This window comes from Myotis yumanensis, unplaced genomic scaffold (assembly GCF_028538775.1).
Source record: "Myotis yumanensis isolate MYYU_CA2020_CCGP unplaced genomic scaffold, mMyoYum1.0.hap1 SCAF_11, whole genome shotgun sequence".
NCBI classification, from domain to species: Eukaryota; Metazoa; Chordata; class Mammalia; order Chiroptera; family Vespertilionidae; genus Myotis; species Myotis yumanensis.
Genome location: NW_027223762.1, coordinates 68,053,846 through 68,076,656, shown reverse-complemented (window position 1 = coordinate 68,076,656; position 22,811 = coordinate 68,053,846). Strand labels below are relative to the sequence as shown.

At 48.1% G+C, this 22,811-nt stretch overlaps 2 long non-coding RNA genes across 3 annotated transcripts in view; one reads left to right on the top strand and one right to left on the bottom strand.

Annotated features, from left to right (window-relative positions):
- Window positions 1-22,811, top strand: part of LOC139020143 (uncharacterized) — a 91,366-nt gene that overhangs the window by 16,888 nt on the left and 51,667 nt on the right. Inside the window, exon 1 of one of the 2 annotated variants that reach the window (XR_011473197.1) lies at window positions 10,564-10,675. The exons of the other annotated variant lie outside the window; for it this stretch is intronic. This is a non-coding gene — a long non-coding RNA (uncharacterized lncRNA). Of the gene's footprint in view, window positions 1-10,563; window positions 10,676-22,811 lie in introns of those variants that run through there. 2 annotated transcript variants of the gene reach the window in all.
- On the bottom strand, window positions 620-1,544 carry LOC139020145 (uncharacterized). The gene is made up of 3 exons (XR_011473200.1): window positions 1,428-1,544; window positions 889-1,135; window positions 620-693 (listed from the first exon to the last, which is right to left on the bottom strand). It is a non-coding gene; the product is annotated as an uncharacterized lncRNA (long non-coding RNA).

The window sequence follows — 22,811 nt, the reverse complement described above, 5'->3', positions numbered from 1 at the left end:
TTTTATTTTTTTCCCAGCAGTTGTCTGGAGGAGGAGGAAGAGGAGGAGGAGGAGGAGGAAGAGTGCATTGGTGGAGATGGAGGGGTGTGTGTGCATATAGGGGATCCTTGGTACACAACCAACTCCAGTGGGCACGCTGTGCGGCTCGTAGGGTGCACGGCTGGCGCTGGCGCGGGCGCGGGCCGTGCGGAGCGGAGTTGCAGCGGGCGCTCGCTCGCGCCCTGGTTTGCGCGCTCTCTTCCTCCCTCACTTTCCCTCTTCCTCCCGCTCCGCTTTCGCCCGCCCGCCCGCCGGCGCTCGATCTGACAGTTCGCTCTGCGTCCCTCCCTCTCTGAGCGGGGACTGTCGAATGTTTACCCTCCGCCGCGAGCGCGCACCCACCACCACACTTTCCCAAATACAAGGAAGTCGAGCACCAGGGCCCCCGCTGATTGGCTACCTGCTGGGTGATTGGCAGGCCCGGAATGACTGGCTCCGGACGCGAGGCCCCCCTTCCGGCCGTTCCGATTGGTTGCTTTTTAATTTAGGCAGCGCGTCGTCGACGCTGGAAAGCGGCGGTCCCCCAGGCTCCCGCCCCCTCGCCACTTTCTCCGCCCCGCCCCTCTCCCGCCACCCCTTCCGCCACATCTTAACTCTTAGTGTCCGGCCGAGTGGTAGGCGTACCCTCCGCGGCTCGGGGCGTTCGCTGCAGGCCTGGCAGGAGGGAAGGAACGGGGAGAGAAAAGGGACCGAGGGGGGCAGGATCAGAGGGAAACAAAGAGGGAAATCCATGCAATACAGCCACCAGCCCACTCCACCCAGGACTGCGTCGCGTTGCAGCCCTCGCGCCCCCTTCCACCCCGCAGACTTGGGAAGCGCCCGGCGAGGGTGCACCCTTCGAGCTAATACCTATAGACAGAGGTGTCCCCAGTGGTTTCAAAGTTTCCTCTTTCCGTCGCCAGCCGGCCCCGGTCTCCGTCTCAGCGAGGGTGGGAAAGGGGAGCTCGCAGCGCCCAGAGCTCGGGTCGCGGCCAGGCTTCTTGGAAATCCGCCACCGCAACTTTCCGCAGTGGCTGCAAGCCGGAGGAGGCCCCCTTTGTCTAAGGTCTCGGATGCCGTCGTCTGGGGAACCTTCAGCCGGGGATCCGCGCAGTGCCTGCGCGTGCGGGACAGACCGCTCGCCGCCGCCGTGGCGCTCGCCCCCACTCCTCGCTCCCCTCCCTCCGCCCTCCCCCTTCCTTCTCCGGGTCAGGCAGGTAGCTGGCGAGACCTGGTGATTTTGGAGGGAGCGGGTCGGCGGAGCCGGGCGAAGTGTTTGAAAAGCAGCCAGGCCGGCCTTTCCCCATAGATACATCGCGAGTGTATCCCGTCCGAACGGCCGTAGGATTCGCCGCTGCCGCAGGGCCGGCCTGGCGCACCGGGATGCACTCGCCGCGCCTGCCGCTTACCTGCGTGTGCGCACTGTGTGTGTGATTTCATGTGGCTATTATGGCGGGTGTGCTTGCTGGCTATTCTTAGGCACGGTGGTGCTTTCTTTCTTTTCTGTCTCCAAAGGGTTTGTGTAGTGGATGGGGCTGGCGGCGACAAACGCTTTCCCGGCCCCAGCCGGGCTGAAAGGGTTAAGGGGGACGGGCGGGGGAGTGCAAGGGGTAGGCTGGAGAGCCGGGGGTGGGGAACGCGACCAAGCGGAAACGCTGCACAGAGGAACCTCGGCGAACCGAGCAAAAAGAGAAAGTGGCAACGAAAACAAGGGCAAATTGAACCGTCCTCGGGGATTTCCAATGAACCAACCCAACTCGGACATTCAATAAATACACCGTTCCTAATGAGTGTGTGCGCGCGTGCAACCCGCACCCCAGCTCTGCGGCGCGCCCGCCTGCGCCGGCCTCCCCAGCTCGCTCCCGCGGCGGGCGCCCGGCCGCCGCCCTGGACCTGGATGCTCCCGTTCAATTGGGAACGGGCCGTCCTTCCACCCGGGAGTGGTTCCTCTGCTGGGCTTAGGCAGGTGAACTCAGGTCAATCCAGAGCCCCGCCGCGGCCACGCAGCCTGTGCGTGATGTCCGAGTAACAGTGGACGCCGCAGGATTTGTGCAGGATCTCGTCCAGCTCTTGCTTGCGCGGGGAGAGATACCGGCGTAGGTAGGTTTCAGCGAAGCCATTATTGCGAAGGTATAGATGTGAAAAGCAGCAGAAACCAAACCCCCAACAGCACGGATTTCCCCTCCGCGTCCCCCCAAGGTCCCCTTTTCTATTTATGTGTGCGCATATGTACATATAAAAGATGGAACACAGATTTCATTGAATAAATCTGAGGTCTCCAGGTGCAGACGTCTGCAGGGTCGGTGCCAGCACCCCGTGTTTCCCTTTCCTGCCGATTTTGCTTGGATCCGGCTCAAAAACCCAGAGTCTCGTGGTTTTGTTTACACTGAATGGGGAGGATAGGAACAGAGCCATGGGCCGTCTTTCATTAATATACAGTGAGGATTTTGTCTAAATTACTGCTATGAATTTCACAGTACACGCTTTCAAAAGCAGTCTCAGGTGGCCTGATGAAACGCGATAGCGCCTCTGCAAACAGATCCGCTTTCTTTCTCCTCCAGGAGGGCGTGCGTGCTGTGGGAAGCCCCCCGAACGAACGCAGCGCTCCTCCGGCAGAGAAATACACTGCTACTCTGAGGTTCGTCCCCGCTGTCCCCCCTTTTCTCCTACTTAGTTCTCCAGTCGCTCCCGAGCCTCCCCCAGCCTCACTCCACTGGCCCCCTCCCTCTGCGAGTGTGATTGTTTTGTCTGGAAAAAAAAATCCAAAGTATATAACAAGGGGAGAACAGTTAGTGCTGATTTTCATTTGCATACATTTTCATATATTTTGGTGAAAATAATAGACTAGTGGAGAGCTGGGCTCGGAGGAGTCAGTGTGAAGGGAAGGCTAAGGATGCATCGTTCTGGGGAGTTGAGAATATGCCTTCACCGCCTCCAGTCACTTGATTGAAAAAAAAAATCTCTTATTTTAAAATCTAACCCTGGAAGTTTGTTGGGTAAGTGTTTTTCATCTTCTCTCCCTGCTTTCTCTTTCCCTGCCCCTTCTTTGGGCGTGTGAATGCTCGGGTCGGTTTGGGAGCTTGTTCTCATTGCTTGGGACCAGAGAGGGTTCACAGAGTGATCATTTGCAGTAGGAGAGGGAAGTGTGCTGGGGGGGGGGGGGGGGTAAAAACCACCCAGCCCTGCTAAAATATTATATAAAAAGACGCACTCATTCCAAAGCTCCCGCAGCAAGGCACTTTGGGGGTGGGGGAGAGCGCTATCAGTTTTAATTGTTGATTGTGACGGGGCAAAGGGCCCTAGAAAAGAAGCGCGTATAAAGCGCGCAGTATCATAAACATTTCTTGTTTGGAGAATTAAAAATAAAAAAAGAGGACCAGAGGGAGAGAACTACCCTTTCTGTAGCCCGTGCTGTGGGGTGAACTGTGTGCCTGCTTGGGACTGGGGTGAGGGGATTCCTGCTGGGAACAGGGGTGGAGTGGAGGGGGTTCCGCAAGGGAGGGCAAAGGGCTGGAGATGGAGGAAGCAGGGGAGGAAGAAGAGGCAGGAAGTCCCGCACCGGGGTTAGAACCACCGCAGGGAGCTGGCGGCTGTGCAGCTCCCAGCTTCTGGTGAAGCGTTGGTCAGCAGAGGGTGATCAATCAAAACTAAGCAGGGCACCCTACCCTTTACTGCCAAAGGCTGGAGCTGGAGCATTGAACGCTGGGTTTTACTCTCTTTCTCATATTTGACAGTCGGCCTGGCCCCCTCCTAGCCACAGCCCCGGGGTTTTGTAAAAATTAAGGGTGCAGTTACTTGCTAGATGCAGTTAATTAGATAAATATGGCTGGAGGAAATGGCTAGGCCGGTTCCAAGCCGGAGGGGGCACCTTACCTTTGAGAAATAGGCTGGAGGGAATTCTCAAAGCTTCTTGGTTTTGTTCTTTTGAAAGGAAGCCTTGCCTGGGTGGCGAGGGGGGTAGCGTCAAATGGCTAGAATTTTATTGCACTTTTGTATCCAGAACACCTTGTGATTTAAAATTTGTAGTTTCTTTGGCAACAGTTGATGCCAAATCAATGAAATGGTTTGTAAGGAGGGAGGGAGAGGTTGCAATTGGGGAGAGGGCTAAGATCCGCCGGGTTTCCACTCCTTGTTTACTGCTTGGCAGCCTCGCTTTTGACTGGGGTTAACTCTCTGTGCTCCATTGGACCAGATGCCATATAGAGCTGCTCCCTGAAGATCATTTGTTTCCTTGATGGGGAACATTTCTGAGCAGAGCATATTGGTTGCCATAGAGAAAGAAATAAAAGGAAGAACACTAGTCACATTAAGCTATATGTTTGTGCACTGGGCTTTAGATAAAAGGGCCTTGGTTCAGCCGCGGAGAAGCCAGGCTAGAGATCTCTAGCGCCACGAAGACTAGCTTTACTTTGTTTTGGACTTTTACAGTTGAAACATATAAGCTAATTTTATTGGTGGTTGTTAATTTTATATGACACGGTTTACTGAACAAAATAAACTTTGGAAGTGCTCAGGAGTCGCACTAGGGACTTGTCAGCAGGGGGCGCACTGACTCGCTGTAGCTGGTACTGAGTAAAATGTAGCCGTTTCCAAAGCAAATCTGCTCATTCAAACTTGCCAAAGGAGCAAACCTTTCTGTGCAAATTCACCACGACGAGTGAATTCACTGCATAACACAGGGTTTTAAATACGAGTACAATGACTTCCCCATCTCCCACCCATCCATGTCTGTGAAATGGCCTGAAAGAAACAGTTAAAAAAAAAAAAAAAAAGGATTCGTCCATTTCTCTCAGTGAAGTGTACATAGGGCTGGAAAACAGATTGGGCTGTGAAAGCAAAAAACCCTTAAAATTATTAAAGGTATGTAATAAGCTACTTTAGGAGCAACCATTCAGGTTGCAGACTTGGGGAAGCAGTCAGGAAAATAAAATGCATCCTAAGGCATGAACGATTAAATAATGAATGCTCTTCAACTTGATACATGCTTTGACTTCTAAGTAAAACTCAAGATCCTGGAGATTTAGTCAAGGCGTCGGTGATCTCTTTTACTTGATTTTATATTTAATGGCTGCTTTAATCTTGGTACCTCCTATGGCTATGGGAAGATTTTGGATTTGTCTTTGAAGGGCTTGTTGGGGAAAAGAAACGACAAAATAGTCGTTGGTTAGAGGTAAGTGGGAGCTTGAAACTTCTTAGCAAAATATTACTTAACACAGTTGAAGAAAATTTTTATACAGTACCAGGTTTCTGCCCCAGAGAGCTTTAGCTATCGCCGATGAAGATGGAACTGTATTTTGGATAGGATAAAAAAAGATTCGTGAAAAACTTCTAAAACCGTGAAGAGCAAATTCTGACCGGTTTTGAGCAATTAGTTTGTTGCTGACAATTTTCCCAAGGAGATTTAGAGAGCACCACTAAGAAAGGGAAGCCGTGAGTGACTGGAAGTGAGAAGCTAGCGTCCACAGTTCAGCAGTTCGAGGCACCTGTGACTGCCACAGCCTGTTAGGAGGGGGCCCGGACACGAGGTTCCCTGGAAGAGGGGAAAGATGCCCTTTTCTAACTCAGCCCCAAGATCAACCAGCTGCCGCCACGAGCTTTCCTTTGAAACTAAGTTTGAAAAGTCCAGATTTGGCTTTACGTGGTGTTCAATCTAGGAGGTTTGAAAGATTTTTGGGAGTAATATAAGCAAAGGAGACACTTTAAAAAGCATTTTAATTCTGTTGTTTTCATCTGTGAGCTCTCACATTTAGACTTAGAAAATGCACTGTCAGGTTTGTACTAATAAAACAAAGTGGAAAATTGAGGAAACTGTAATTTGAGCCCAAACATTGCTTTTTCTTCAGTTCTCTGGACAAAAGACTTCTGGGGGAAACCCACATGAACTGGACAAACGCCTCAAAGCTCTACCATACTTTGCATGCCTGCGCCGCTAAATGCATTTATCAATTATTATGGAGAAAGAGAACTTTTCTATTTAGCCAGACATTTTGCAAAACACTAGTTAAGCAGTCATTGTATATACATATTTAAACATACTTATTTTTGTATCACTTTTCACGAAATCTGTGACTGTTACTATTTTGGCAGCTACTTACTTTTCTGTTTTGCAAAAGTACTTACCCCCCACCCCACCGCAAAAAAAAAGTTTGCTCCTCATATCTATAGTCTTAGGTTACCTAAAATGAAAGAAATAGGAAATAGTGATTCTGAGTAAAGCAACAAGTTAACTTGAGAACTGATATATTATATATTAGAAACCGCTAGCATTCTGTAATGATTTGGAGGTGGAAACGATTGAGCTGGGTATATGAATTAAGATTCAAAGTGCCGGGCAAAGCTACAGACTTAATTGTTGGGGCTGGGGACCTGCTTTTGCCAAATGGGAGAATGAAGAACATTACCTGGGTCAAATGCACAAAACACAAAGTGGGTACTTACTCATGTGCCTCCATTTGAGAATGACAAGGTGCTGGGTGCGTGGAGGGGCAGAAGCACGCTTGCCATGATCATTTACAAATTAAAATGTGCAGCATCCTCACAGCCCGCAGCATGTGCTGTCTACAAAGGGAAGGGCTTCTCCGCGGTAGCTTTTGGGTGGAAGGGGTGTGTGTCTTCTCACAGTGGAGGGTTTCTTGGTCGGGCTGAGAGTTTTGAAGCATGCAGTGGTCCCCCCAGTTCTCTGTATCGCGTTGGTCACTAGTTTATCTGATCTGTAGGGAAGGAGCAAGCGCTTAGTTATTTAGATGGGTTCGAAGGAGCAGTTGTAAATTCAGACACTAGTTTCTCACCCTAATGTAAGAAGTTTTACTTCTGATTCTTCTAGGACAGCTTTAGCTGGATTGAGAAGGTGTGATAAGTTGGCTGTGGAGTGCCTGCTTCTGAAACAACCCGTTTCCAACAGTTCGCCCCTCTAGCTGCATGTGTGCACCGCCAGGCCTGTGAATGAAAGCCCCCAGCCGCTGGGGAAGCCAGAGCTGGCACCGCGTGACAGACTATTCTTGCCTGTCCCCCTCACCTCCACACCTCACCCCCCATCATAATGGTCTTCTTCGAATTTACATTCATAGGGCCCATCTGACTGACCAGAGTGATGATAATGATTTATTAACAAAAACATGTGGGCATGTCCTCGCCAGAAAAATACTCCAAGGTCAGTTTGGTGTGTGTGAGTGTGTCTGTCTGTGTTTTAAAAAACACAACCAGAAATATTAACGCAGCTTTGCCAGAGAGGTGGTTGGATCTCTTGAGGACACCAACCATTCCCTGTGGGCTAGATGGCGGCTCCTTCCCAGGTGGGAACAGGATGGTCTCATGCTGTAGAAGAGGCCTTGTGTCACATTATGAAAAGACAACCTTTTACATTGGCACCTGTGTTTTTATTATACTTTTAAAGATTTAAACTTAGCTATTGTCTGTGACGCTGGGCACAGGTTGCGGCTTACCAGGCTGAAGGCTGCTCTTTTGAGCACCCCCCCCCCAAATGGTGCTTGTGTGGGTTGCTGAGGCCCCCCATTCACTGTCCTGCTCCCGTCCTAGGCCCACCCTGGACTGGTCAGCTTGAGGGGGGTCTTCAAGAGAGTGTGGCTATTTTGTTCACTTTAAAAATACAGTATCAATATACATGGATACTTGATACTCCAAATACTGCATGGTTTGCAGCAATACAATTTCAGCTCTAAAATATCTGGTGAAGAGACCTTGGTGTAGAACTCAATGACCTTGCTCTTGCCCCTGGGCTTGGCAGTCCCAAGTTGAAAGCTATGTGTCCCTGTTTGCCTTGAACACTCACCCCTCCTCCCATATTTTCTGGTTTTTCGATAAGCCCACAGGGAGGCTTCCAGGCTTGAGTGGTGGCGCCTGACAGAGGGCAGCTCTCATTCAGTTTTATGTCCGGGTGCATAAAGCCCCCGGAAGCGAAGGCCTGTATTGCTGGGAGGGCGTTGGTTGTGTTCTCTTCATTTTTAATTCGCATCGCAAAAACAAACAAAATTTCACTCAGAAAAACTGGCTATTAAAGTGTCCTAACTTCGGAAACACGAAGACTGCCCTGCAAGGCTCTGGCAAGTGATTCCTCAAGTCGGATTGGAACTTCCCCTAGAAAGGCTGGCCTTGGGGGCCGCACTCAGGCCTCAGTCCCGCAGCGGAGGGGCCTCCTGCGAGAAACCTCCCCCGAATAGGCGGCGGCTTGTGGGGCCTCGGGCACCCCCACTTCCTCAAATCGCATTGTTTTATTTAGAGCGCGGCTCAAACCCAAAATTCAGAGGGCCCATTGCTCCTCTTTTCTCCCCCAGCCTAGGCACGCAGGGCGGCCTTCGGAAGTGGAATCGGCATTGCTTTTCAGTGGAAAAGAATAATAGAAATAAATGAAAAAAAAAAGGCAAAAGGAGAAGGGATAAGATAAAAGGAATGAGGTGGAGAAAAGAGCAGGGAGAGATGGAGGAGACGGGACAGAAAGGGACAAGGAAGAGCGAGCTGCGGTGCGAGGCCGCCAGGGTAACCGCCGAGTCACCCCAGCAGGTCACTGTGTCCACAGGCGCCAGATGTCGCGGGCGGGAGGACCGGGCGGGTCGCAGCCCGGCGTCCGGGCGGCCTTCGTGTCCGGCCTTCGGAGCGCGGACTGGGCGCGGCGCCTCGGGCCCACGCTGACCCGGCGCGGGGCGGGCCGCGGGCTCGCGCGGGGGGCTTTGTTCCGGCGGAGCCGCAGGACCCCGCGCTCCGCCGCGTCCCCGCCTCCGGAGCTGGGGACGGTGGGGGTGGGGACTGCAGGACGGGCGCCGGGACCGGAGGGGTGTTGCGGGGAGCCTCCGAGCCTGGGCTTTCGTTCCTTCGCGCCTTTTCGTCACAGAACCTTCTCCCTTCGGGAGGAGGCGAGGATGCGCGGGAGGAGGGACGCGGAGAGCCCTCCCCTCCGCGCTCAGCCGGTCAGGGGGGTGCGGCGCTCCGCGCGGCCCGCGGTGGGCACTGTGCGCGCGGACGCGTGCCCGAGGCGGGCGGTGAGTTCCGTCCCAGGTTCGAGGTTTCTGGACGAGGTTTGGTAGCTGCAGGGCGTCCCAGGCCGGTGCCCGGTTATTCCGATCTGCTCTCGAGGTGCTTTGGGGCCGCGGGTGGGCGCTGTGGACGCGCCCTGGGTCCGGGGCTCCTCGCTGAGAGCGCGCAGATCCCCGTCGTGGAGGCGGTGGCAGGGGACAAAGAGGCGCACACTGGAGCGAGCAGAGGGCAGGCGGGCCGGGCACCCACGCGCGCTGCCGCCCAGGGCTCCTCCCGCGGGGCCGGCGCCTGGGGAAGTCCGCCGCTCGCAGCGCCCGCTCACCCCTCTCGCCACTGCGCTCAGCAACGCGTGTCACCTTCCCCCGCCGCCCCCAAAGGTGTGGGCAGATTGCAAGAGTTGCTGCTCTGTTATTGTTGGTCAAACAGGCCCTTTCTCTTGGGAGAGGGGCGCGGGGCATGTGGCGGATCCCGGGCAAGGATTATATTAATCAAAGCATTATTTCCCCAGAGAAGCCGAGCACAAATCAGAGTAAATCCTAATAAAATTGGATCGTGGAGAAACGGTACGCTTTCAGTAATCTGTGCTGCCTGATAAAAATCTCACGTTTATAAGATGTGGGTTTAAAAGAAAACCCCGCACACCTCTGGCCTGGGGTGGCTGCTGGGTCGGGATCAGGACGGGGTCAGTCACCACCCACAGCTCAGCTGAAATTCCGGAGGGAGAAAGGGACGCGGACACCCTGGGTGGAGGTTCCGCAAAATCAGGTTGACGCCAAAGGCACTGTTGGCCCTGGGCGCCCCCTCCCCCGAGTGTCTGCAGGGCCCCTGCCCTGGATCGAGTCCCCTTAGGCGCCTGTGGGGAGCGAACCCTGCTTCTCTGGGAACGTAGCCCCCATTTTCCTCCCCCCAGTAAGGCTGCAGGGTGGGCAAGTCCCCGTGGATGGGGGCGCAGAGCCCACCCAAAGGGCAAGGGCTGGGTGCCCGGCGCGGAGGGGGCAGATTCCCAGATCTTCCCAGGCCCCAGCCCTCGTCCCTCCGCATCCGCGGGGCCGGGTCGTGGACGGCCTCGGGCCCCTTGGCCAAGGAGGGGCGTGCGTTTGGGGATGAAGCTGGGGACGCGAGGCGGCAGCTCGCAGGTGAGACTTCTGGCACTTTCGGGTAGTAGTCCCCGACAGGAAGCAAACTTCATCTGCCTTCCACCCCCCAGTTGCGCTGCGCTGTGAGGACAGAAAAGCAAGGCTCCCCGTCCCCGACCCCAGAGCAGAGGTTGAGCCAGCAGCCGGGAGGCAGCTGAGGCCTCTTGCAGCGGCCGAGACCGGAAAGCGACGCCCCTCGGTCCCTGGAGGGTGACAGGTGTGACCACCGTCCCCACATGGCTGCGCACCAGCCTCGGGACTCCGCCTGACCTTTCTGAGAGGCGCAGAGACAGCCCACTTCGGTCCGGGTCCCCCGCCGGCCCCTCCTCTGCGCCGGGGCCGGCGGCAGGTCCCCACCGGGCGCCAACCCGTCGGCGCCCCCTGCAGGCTAGCGCCAGAGGAGCCCGCGCGCCGTCCCGGGTCGTGCGGGGCCGCCTGGGCTCCCGCGCCGCCCGCGTCCTGGCCCCACCAGCGCGCACCCACCCCCGCGCCGCGGGCCTTTCCGAACGGGACCTCCCAGCGGCGGGAGAGCGGTAGGTGCCGGCAGAGTCCCAGCGGGCGGCGCGGGGAGCGGTGCAGCGGCGTCACCCCTCCTCGGACCCTGTCCGCCTTGGGTCCCCGCTGCGTTCCCGCCCACTCTCGGGTCCGAGCCGGGCAGCCCCCGCTGGTGCCCGCGGCCGCGCGCCTCGTCCCCTGTCCGCGGGCTCTGGAGCTACGGCAGCCGCGCCAGGCGCTCACGGGGCTGGGCCGCCGCACCTCCGGCGAGCGCACCTCGGAGGGGCCACTTCCCCTGGAGTCCGGCGAGGACGGAGGCTGGGAGCAGTGTGCGTGTGCGAGTGGGGGCGGGGGCGGGTGTGCGGGTGAGTGCAGTGCGCGCAAAGGGCAGGGCAGGCGTGCAACAGCGCGCTCCGGTGCCGGAGTCACCTTTTTAGCCTTCGGATCCGAATCTTCAACCCTAGAACTTATTCCACCCGCCCCCATCTCCTCCTCCTCTATTCTCTGTAAGTGCGTCTTTTCCCACCTGCATCCCATCTGCTTCCCAAAGAGGTCCCTCTTGTGGTCCCGGGACATTCTTGGACACCCAGACTCACGTGAGCGAGGGTAAGGCTGAAAGGGACAGTATTCCAGAGAAATGCCACTGAGAGCTTTTCCCTCGTCCAGCCTGCTCCTTAGACCACATTCCCCCACAGGGAGACCGCGTTTCAGGGCCTGGAATATCTGCTTCCTCCGTCTTGGCCTTAAAAATCGCTTGCATGGAGGTCGTTTTTATTTTGGGGGGCAGAGGAAGGCGGCAGGAGCCAGCTAAAATCGCTTTGGGAGTCTCTTTGGCTGCCCTCTTGTGTGCCACTGCCCCAGCCCCTTTCCAATGCGCTCGCTCCTTTTCAGTTGTGAAATTTGGAAGGGGGGAGTGACGACACCCACACCTTTTCAGTTCTGAAATAATGACTCCCTTTCCCTCCAGTCTTGATTTCCATAATTTCATTACAAAACGGCTGTCAGTTATCTCTTTGGAAAAGGGAAAGCGGACTAGCAGGAGAAAATTTGGGCCGAATGAAGTTCCTCCTTTTGAAAACTTTAACCAGGCCCACCTGGACTGCTCACCTCTCAAGGGGAAAGCAGGGCAGAGAGAATTCAGGAAAAGGTGACATAGTTACATTCTGGGGAATATGAACCCAACTGCCAAGTTGTGTTTTTGATAACATGAGATCCTAAAAAGATCTTTATACTTTTAGTTGTCCCCTTGGGGCCCTAATGTTTGCATCTGAGGATTTTCAATAACTTAGAAATACTAGTGGCATGTATTTTGTGTTTCTTGGACTGATTAATGTTAGACGGTTCTACTATTAGCCACGATTCCTTAAAAGACCTCTTTAAAGTCCTGGACACCGCTCTCAGTACAATTTGCAGACATTCACCTCAAGAGACCATCGCCAGCTAATATGCCGGTCGAACTTTGACCAGGCCCTTCCATAAGATGATTTGTAGACAGCTAAAGTTTAATAAAGAATGTCAATGATAAAATGTTAATGTTTAAATAGATGAGCTTTTGTTTTTAGAATCTAAGTTTGGCTTTTCTTTGAATTGTTTATCCAGCCGTTTTCCCACAGGCCTTCCTGAAGGAAGGGAAGGATGGAGGGGAGGATCACTCATTTACTTAGGGCATATGTGAGCATAAGGTTATCAAACTAGCCTTTTGGAAAACAGCAAATAAATAAACCTTGTCTATAAACACCCATCTCTGTGGCTGTGAAAAAAAGAAAAACCGAATGATTTTCACGAAACAGTTAACGAAAATAGTGTATGGCAGCCCTCAGGCTCCTCCTCTTCCTTCAGGGTAGCACCCTTTGGTAATATACACATATTTATACATGATGTAAATATACATATGCACAGGGTAGATGTTTATGTACATAACATAATGAAATAATATACATACCCAACTGAATTCATTTGCATATAAAAACCCATGTGTAATATACCAAACTTCTGCAATTAACAATATATTCTACGTCTTAAGAGAAGAATGAATTTATCTTAATATTGACGTGAACTTCAAAATTTCTTTTGAAATCTGAATTGTGCCAACTGTACGTGACACCAAAAAATTGATAAATAATATATGCCTCGTATTAATATTTTAAGCACATCCCATTTAAAAGTATTGTGAACTTAAATAACTTGTTTTATATAAAATAAAAGGGCATCATACTTTGAATGCACATTTAAATATGCACATTCTATCAAAATCCAGGGTTTATTTTTTTTGCCTTTTTCTCCTCGAAAATTAAATACTGTTGAAATTAAATTAAAATTAAATTCTGAATGTGGTAACAAAAAACATTAATTTTATTTTTCCATTCTACTATGTAGGAAACATTTTTAAGTAGTTAATTTTATGGGCCTCTATATCATTAAAATACATTCAGGAGTTTAGTGATAATTCAAAATGTAAAAAGAAATTGAAGCACGTATTTATCATTGAAATGATGTATAATATGGGATGACATGTTACTTGTTTCTTGTTTAGTTTTTTAAGTCTTTCATTTTCAAAGGCTTTTTTTGTTTTGTTAAAATAAGAATTCATTTTGGGTTAAAATGAATACATTGGCAAGAATCCAATGCTCAGTTTGGCTGAGCAAATGTAGATAAACGTTATAATTGAATGTTATACCTTAACAGCTATTTGTCCTAGTTGATAAAGGAATCAAAAAGTAAAGTTTTGAACTGTTCTTGAAAACCACAATAGGCGCTCTCTCACGTAATGGGACTTACTTTTATTATAAGATTATTTTGTTGACTTTTCTATATTTATGTAAATGTATATTTCCTTACTGAAAAATCATATACAATATTTATGGTAGCATTTATTCCCATATGTAATCTATTGGTTATTGATTTCAGAGACAGTATTTGAAAGACTGATGACTCACTCTAAATATTAGTGATGAGCTTGTAAAAATTAAAATCAATTTTAGGCTCAACTGCTTTTTTGAGGTTTGTTTCTTAATCTCTTAAAATGCTTGAAGTTAAAACCATGGAAATACAAGTGAAAGTCTTTAAAAAGACTATAACTTGGAAAGAGGTGAAAACATTTTATTCTAGATGGGCTTTAAAGTCAACTGCAAAAATAAGTTAGTCTTCTATTTTAGGAAGTTTTCCATGTGATGGTGTGCTGTGACTTAAGGAAACACAGGCTATATAACGATTTGCACAATATTCATTCAAAAATTTGGATGAAGAATTGAAATGTAAAATAATCTTTTTGTCGATTTAATTAATGAAGGGGGTAAAGGCCTATTTTAGTAGGCTCAAGTTACAGACATAGAAAGATTTGTATGAATAAATATTTTGGCATTCTGTAGCCTGCAAGCAGACAGAAGTATAATGTAGCAAATAAGACTCCCCAGAACGTAGGCATCCAAGATTCAATTTCATTTAAAAATTTGGCAGTTAAAGAAAACAAGGAAAAATGCTTATTAACTCAGGGCAACTGTAAAATGTTGACAGATTTCAAGTTTCATATCTAACTAAGCCCAGAAAACTGCTGGGAAGTTGGAGTAAAAGTTATTCTGTCAAACCATTTTTCATAGTGAATTATCATTTCAATACTCTCACATTTAAACTCCAACTTTATAGACTACCCATTCCCCTGTCCTCCTTCTCTCCTCTCCTCTCCTCTCCTCTCCTCTCCTCTCCTCTCCTCTCCTCTCCTCTCCTCTCCTCTCCTCTCCTCTCCTCTCCTCTCCTCTCCTCTCCTCTCCTCTCCTCTCCTCTCCTCTCCTCTCCTCTTCTCTTCTCGTCTTTCTTTCTTTTAGTCTCAAGTCTGTAAGCAGTTGGGTGAGGCTAGTTCAGTGAGGTTCAGAGAGACATCATGGGGGAGGTCAGTTTTAAACCTCAGTGTTTAGACATTATCAGTGCCACATCGAGTTGAGATGTATCTGTTCTCTCAAAATGTTTATTTTCTTCCCTCATCCAACTACTAGTGCCTTTTAATGAGAGAATCAGGCCATATCTACTAAAAGCAAAATAAATTGGAGAACTGAATTATTTGGAGAACTCAGGCCTTGCTGCTTTCTCTTCCATCGACATGTTAAGAAGAGAAAGATGGACGTGGTGAAATTGGAATAATCTAGATTGGCTATCTATAGTGATTCCGTTTGTGAGAGAGCAACTCATTCTATAAGCTATTGCGTGACTCCACATTCTCCCAGGGTTATGAGAGATAAAACACCTGAATGGACCTCCAGTTGAGACCTTTACCAGATTTAAATAAAGAGAGTTAAGGGGCCTGACTTGCCAGGTTGGGCTGAGTACAGTGATTAAAGTTAGTAGATAATTGTTCACCTTTCTACTTAGCCCCACGAGAGGAGCCATACACACACATTATAAAATACTTTAAATTAATATTAAACAGTCCAACTGGGATTCCTAAGTTATTTACATTTAGCAATAGATTAAAATGTTAACATTATACATTTAATGAGTGGGAATCTTGGCTGCCTTGTATTCTCTGACTTGGAAATGGTAGTTGAACACATTTTCAAGGATCTTTCAGGGAGGACAGTTTTCTCGGTGTAATTTGGTGAATTGAAAGATACAATCCTTTTGCTTCCTGTCGGGGACAAAGATCCAGAGAATAAGAGAGGACAATGTTATCAGTTGTAGGTGGCTCTTAGACCCAGACACGCGTTTAAAGTAGTCTTTGGTAGAGTAGGATGAGAGTAAGCATGATTTGGGTGTAGTCTAAAGATTATTAGTAAACATTAATTACAGGCAATTTTTAAAAAGCTATCTAGTTGCACCTAGAACGAACCATATTAATAGGCTTTCCTTTTGCATATATTTCTGGAAAAATATGTCAGTACATTTTGCATTCATCTAATTAAACAGCTGAAGTATTATTCTAACACAAAGCATGAATACTCGAAGAACAAATAAATTGTATGCCAGATAAAAAGGAAATATTGCTGACTTCATATTTGCTGTAATTCTGGGAAGGAGTGTCCAGGTGAAATCTACTGACTGGGGCTCTTCCCCAGAGCGGCCAGAGGTGGCCTCTGAAGATGGTTCGCTATTCACTAGACCCAGAAAAACCCACGAAATCATGCAAATCAAGAGGCTCAGGTCTTTGTGTTCATTTTAAGAACAGTCCTGAAACTGCCCAGGCCATCAAGGGCATGTTCGAAAAGCCACCAAGTATCTGAAGGAGGCCCCTTTGAAGAAGCAATGTGTGCCATTCTGTCATTACAGTATGGAGCTGGTAGGTGTGCCCAGGTGAACGTGGGCTGGACACAGGGTCGGTGGCCCAAAAGGAGTGCTGAGTGTTTGCTGCACGTGCTTGAAAACGCCGAGAGCAATGCTGAACGTCAGGGTTTAGATGAGACTCTCTGGTGGTTGAGCACATTCAGGTGAACAAAGCTCCCAAGATGCAACATAGAACCTACACAGCCCTTGGGCAGATTAACCTGTCCATGAGCTCTCCCTGCCACACAGAGCTGCTCCTCACTGAAAAGGAGCCATTTGTTCCTAAACCAGAAGAGGAGGGTGCACAGAAGAAAAAGATACCCCAGAGGAAACTGAAGAAACAAAAACTGATAGCCCGGGAGTAAATTCAGCATAAAATAAATCTAATAAAAGTAAAAGCAGAAAAAAACAACAACAACAACCCACTACTGACTGGGAATACTTTATATTTAAAAAATTGTTTTATTATACCAACAGAAATTATGTTCTTTGTATTAATCTTAGAAAAAGTGAGGTAATCTTTTGGAATTTTTAATGATTTCTGATTTAAGATGCACATAGAAATAGGGAAGTACCTGATAGCTTTAATGTTTGCTCGCATAGAAATTGAACAGATAGAAAGATTTAATGAATAAATGAATGAAAGATGTTTAACAAGTGGGAAGTTAGACTGAAGATTTTACTTTTGCTGGTTACAACTGTTAGTTATCCTACACTATTTTTTTTTTTTAATTTGAGCCTTCATAAACTTACCCAATATGAAATTTTTACAGAATTGCTACTTATTCTTCACTCTAGGCCCTTTTCAATAAATTGATGCCATCCACTGAAGATTTATGGCAAAACAAGGTAATAGACTTATTATTAGGAAGTTCTCCCATCATAAGAATTTACAAGATTTTTTGGAAATAATACCTACAGAGCAATTTATTTTGCTTCTTTCCTTTCTCATTTTAGAGTTATGGCCTAACTCTTGAAGTTGGCTGTTGATCACGGTACAGGCTGGTGAGAGGTAGCCATGTAATTTCTTTATCTTTCACCTGCAAATTACACACATTATTTTGCAGCTCAAAATAAGCATTGGCACTGAGTTGCATTCAGTGAGTGTCTTTCACAGCATTAGTACAGAACTGAGGTACAAAAGAATATTAATCTAATACATTCCAAAATTCAAATACTTGTGATTAATAAGCATTATTATCTATAAATAAGGCCCTAATGATACTTTGGCAGTGTTGTAAACACAAGAATCAGAGGCAATTATTGTCATTATTGTTCGGCAAGTACTTCCATGAATACCAAATGGGTATTGCTGTCCAGCTACTTGGCAACTAGGTTCCTATAAAGAAACAGATGTTGGCCAATCAGGACTGGCTGCTATTAACTGCCCTTAGCCCCACATGCAGAATCCTTGAAGAAAGAAAAAGAAACCCAAGACATTAGAAACAGTTTTGACATGATCTTTAAAAACTGCCCTTTATAATAAATATAAAGCTTCTTGAAAATAATGCTGTTTAAAATACTGACTTTGGTGAATTGGCTCCATTAGCAACCATTGTGTGAGCTGGAAGCAAAGGTCTCATTTATGAGGCTGTAGACCCAGTGTGATGATGAGATGCCCTTGAAGTCAAATCAGTGGACAACAAAAACTAGATCGCGGCCGCACGGGTAGTCCTTTAGAGAGCATGGATGTGGCCACATCTTCATCTTTTTTTCCTTCCTCAGGCCACCCAGAGCTCGCTCATTCCTGCCTATTAAATGGGACTAGCCTACCAGGCCCAGCTCCAACACCGGGTGTGTGTGTGTGTGTGTGTGTGTGTGTGTGTGTGTTGGGTGTGGAAGTTGCTGCAGTGCAAGTTAAAGCAAGTGCCTCACGCTCATAGAAAACTGGCCACAGGCCCCTGGCCACACACTTACTTTGTGCTCTGTGTCTTAGAGCCAGGGCAGACCAGCTTTGCCTGTGTCAATGAGCAGATCTTCGCTTGCAGTCTTAGTAAATGCAATGGCATTGGTAACAGCTAATGTGGTTTTGTGGAGAAAAAAATGTTTCATATACATTTTCCTAAGGGATAGGTGCCTTAAGCATTGAATACAAATTTATTGTCTATTTTTAAAATTTTCTTGTGCTAAAATCTTATGCTTTAAATGTCACATGTCTGTACGGGGGTTGAGAAAGCATTGAATTGGTTTCCCAAGACTTTGGGGAGGAGGAGTGGGTGGCGTGGGGTAAGTGATGTTGAGAAGAAACAACCTCTTTGCCAACCACTGTTGTTGGCTCTCAATTCTAGTGGGCCATGTTCTTTATGGAGAATGAGTTGTTAAGTGGGACATACCTATTGGAGGTGAGTGAGATTGCCTAGTATGGACTCCTCCCCCCCCACCCCCCTCACCCAACAGACATCTCTTTATCATCACTTTAAGTTTGACGGGATTGTCCCTTTTATCCCCAGAGAACCAAAACCGAAGGGATTCCTGGGAGGGGAACCAGAGGGAGGCTCTGAGATTTTCCTCCAGCTCCTTCTGAACATACTCTTGCCACCTCAACCTGAACTTTGTCATGGGAACAAGGTAGCCACACTCAGGGCAGGCAGCTGGACTCCAAAGCCGTGTCCGACAGGGGCAGTGGGGCTTTCATCTGGACCCTCTCCTCTCTCTTCCCTGAATGGGCTGGAAGGAGAACAGTCCACTGGTGCCATCTCTGGGTCTGGGGAGGTCAGAAAAGTGAACTCTTCCAAGCAAAGCTTTTCTCATTCTCATGCCTACTGACTCAAAAGAGAATTTCTATAACAACAACAAAGATAACAATAATCACAATGACACAGTATTACTGAAGACCTGCTATGATTAGGTATGAAAACATGTGCCATGTGGACGTTGTCCTGTGTGAGCCTTTAAGCACCCTTTGAAGTTCTGCTCGCACCCTGGTTTGACAGATGAGTCACCCGAGGCATCTGAGGACTAAGTCACCATGTGGTGGTGGCATCCACATGGAACCTTGGTCCTATCTCTTAGAGACAATGTGCTTTTCAAAACAAATTTAAATGTTTTTTATTTCTTTTTAGAGAGGAAGGGAGAAGGAGAGAGAGATAGAAACACCGATGAGAAACAAACATCTATACTCTCTACTGGGGGTTGAGCCCACAACCGGGCATGTGCTCTGACTGGGAGTCAAACCAGGGACCTCTTGGTTCTTGGGTTGACACTCAATCACTGAGCTACACTAACAAGGTGAAAATGTGCTGTTTTTATTTTATTTATTTTAGAGAAAGAAAGAGAGGGAGATAGATAGATAGATAGATAGATAGATAGATAGATAGACATCCCTGACCAGGGATCAAACCTACAACCTCTTATGAGAATGATGTTCTAACCAACTGAGCTATCCTGGCGAGGGCAAGACAATGTGCATTTAATAGCACTGCTTTACTGTTTTCCAAACGTTGGAGGCCCCTGCTGCTTTCTCCCCTTTAGGGACACTCGTGCTAGCTGGCAAAGCAGCCATGTGATATTTGTGAGTGCAGTGCCCTGCTAGTCTTATTCACAACAATATCGCCAAGGCTCCCAGGCTTGCTTACCCACTGTATCACAGTCAGCCCCATGGCCCAGCCCTCTGAGCTGCTGAGAGCAGGAACTGGCTCACCATGCTAACCTGAAACGATGAACACAATTTGGTCTGGACGATCAATTTCCACTGAAGTAGAGCAAGTTACAGGGCCTCAGAAAGCGCATGTGTGCACAGCTACAAACTCCTGCGTTAAGTATACACGCGGTAGTTGCCAGCTCCGCTGATAGGAGCGCCCTGGGAGGCACGGCCTCTGAGCAGGGTGGCTACTGACTCTGGTGGGACCGCCTGGGGGCTGCTTCCGCTGGTTCACTCCTCAGGTGCTCAGCTCACCAACACCTTTGCAGAAACGTGTGACACCTTCGCAGCCATGGCCAGGGCCACTGCCTTATTTGGGGGCCCAGGATAAAACAGTGCTGTGGGTAGGAGTGCTGTGAGGTTACGTGGGCTCCTCACAATGCTGGGGAGGGGCAGGGTGTGCAAATGCCGGTTCCCAGACGGAGGGAGCCAAGGCTTTGCTCGGGTCTGAGAGGAGAGTCAGTTGTGCTACTTTGAGAAACATGGGTTCTCCACTCACAGCCGGTGCCCCAAAGGGGAGTAAACCTCAATGACGATTTCTCAAAATGAAATCATTGCTGCCACTCACTCCTAAAGAGCAAAATGTTATCTGTAAAAATCAAAATGAAAAGGTTACTTGGCTCCCAGCAAAATGACTCTCACCCATTAATTAATTAGTTATTAATGAATTAATATGCTGACTCACTGCAAGAAACCAGGGCAGTTTATAGTAACCCACGACAGAGAAAAACCACGGTGGAGAGGGAGCCGGTAAACCAGAGGCGGCTGACACATGCCCTCGGTGCTGCCCTCTCGGGGAGAGGCCAGAGCGCACAGTGGCCCAGGACGGGTTTACTCTCTTTGTAGCAAAAACATAAAAAAAATTAAAAAAGGGTTTTACAATAAGCTATCAATGTTAACTTTTATTTAAAAAGCCACAGTTTTCAAGATGAACTGTCAATTACATCTGACTTGAATATATTTCCCAAATACCTTTGATGTATCTAACCTCAATGAAAATGTTCTGAGAGGAACTTACTAGGACATCTTTTGTACTAAAAATAAAAAAGTGGATCTTGAGTCCATCAGAATTTAATATTAAAGAAACAGCATGATGATATTCTGTGACAATTTTTAATGCTAACAGTTGGCATTTTACTGCCTATATTTACTTCCCATAAGATAATTTGACAGCTTCTTCCCAATATGTCCCAGGAAATCAATAAATTATGTTTTACTGTTTCTTCTCCTTCTTTTGTTTAGGTAGTTAAGAAGACAGTATAGAGAGCTCAGCACAGTTCCTTGCATTCAGGGCATGTGAATCCATACACTGAGCCACAGCTAACTCAGCGATTGTTGTTTCATGTCGCTCTTACGGTATCAGTTTTCTCATCTGTTGAATCAGGGTCTGGGATTTAGTTGATTTTTAAATTGCCTCTAGTCATAAAATTCTGTGCTTTGAATTTTCTGTCATCGAGGGAATCCATTAATGTAAGCATGATTTTTAAATATCTAGCTCTATTTTATTTGAGATAGAACTTACATGTGAAGAAGAACACAGGGCATTCTGTTATGCGGTGTAAATCAATAAAATGAAAATGTATCCATTGACAACATTTGTATTTTCACCTAATACGGAGCTGTGCCATCTCTTTGAATACAATGCACTTTTATGCCCCATTAAAGCATGCTTGACGTAACTTTCAACTACTTGCAAATGCTGAGAAGTTGAAAAACATAACATTTACAAAAGATACATCTGGTGCATATTTATATGACTTTGGATAAGGAATCATTTAAATACTGCTGAGCCATCTCCATATTAGGAGAAAAGATATTCCATGTCTATGTGAACTCACTAGTAAAATACATGGAGGTTTAAATTTCTACTATGCATTTCTTAACTTGACACATGTTAAAAATATGGAAATATTGATCAGGGCTTAAGTTATGTGAGTTGTTGAAATTGCTTCTTCCCTGAAGTTTATAGATTACATCATTAAAGCTAGTGTAGATTTAAGTTTTGAAAAGGGTTAAAAGTAGTACTTTCTATTCGAATAGAGGCTTTTTCAGGGGCAGAAATTCTTAATCTGGGGTTTATGGGCCCGTGAAGCCACAGAGGTGAGCCCACAGAGGTGAGCTTGGGCTCCGTGACCTCCTGAGTTTATTTGCAAACATTTGTGTACGTCTATATGCATATGGGTGTTTTTTCCGGAGAAGACCTAACTCACATCAGTATCTTAAAGAGGTTTATGACCCTGGAGGAGTGGGAAGACTTGGACCATAGGAAGTACTTGGGCTTTCCCCTTACTAGTCAGTCGTCTAACCGACATTCTGCAGTGCCTACCTCTGCAGGCCTCACCTGTGAAACACAAGGGCTGCACGAGGACTTCCCTAGTCCCGAGTCAGAACCTCACCTCCATCTCCTCCATACTTAAGCCACCAACACCCTCAGTGTTGCCCTACTGACTGCCTTCGCTGTTAGGTTGCTCCTGCACAGTTTCTGTGCAGAGTAGGGACTGGGTCATGCGGGAAGCGTGCAGGAAGCAGCACCCTGGACACTGCGCCCCCTCTGGAATGCATGTGGTGTAGCATCTGAAACAGAGCTGACACCCTCCGGCTCATACACACTTGAATGAATGTTACAGGCCGTGCTTTAAGCTGAGAAACGTAAGAAAACCAAGGCGAAGGACGCTCTGTTCCTCACTGTGTAGAAGGGAAAAAAGACAGCCATGTAAGTTAAGGCGTTCGCATCTCCTTGTCAATTTCTTATCTGTTGTCAGCTTGAATGATTTCTAAATCAGAAGAATGCTGAAGATCTGTTTTCCCATCACTTCTGAGTCTAAGGAATTTGGCGCTGGAGTTCTGAGCCAGGAAACAGCCCTGTTTTGAATTCAGAGGCTCTACTGCTGAGCGCAGATGCCAGGCTGATGATAGGCTCAGCGTGAGACTTTCACTCTGGGGGTCAGAGCGGGCCGTGGGGTGGGCAGATGAAGAGGTGCAGCGTGGCCGGGAGTCTTCAGGTGCAGGGCAGGCTTCGGGGACGTGGTCAGCGAGGAGAGACCCGCCGTTATTAAGTAGACTGTTGTAGCGGGCACTACTGGCCTCAGGGTGTGAGGAATCTCTGAATTTCTGTATATTTGACTTGGTGTAGCTTCAACATCTACCCGGCTTTCTAAGGGTTTCGCTTCCCAGTTCCTATGGAGTCATATGGACCCACCTCTCAAGTGATCTGACCCATTGTGAAGAAGGTGGTATCTGAGAGGACCGAGTGGGGGGTGTTCCCAGGATTCTTTTCCGAGCCC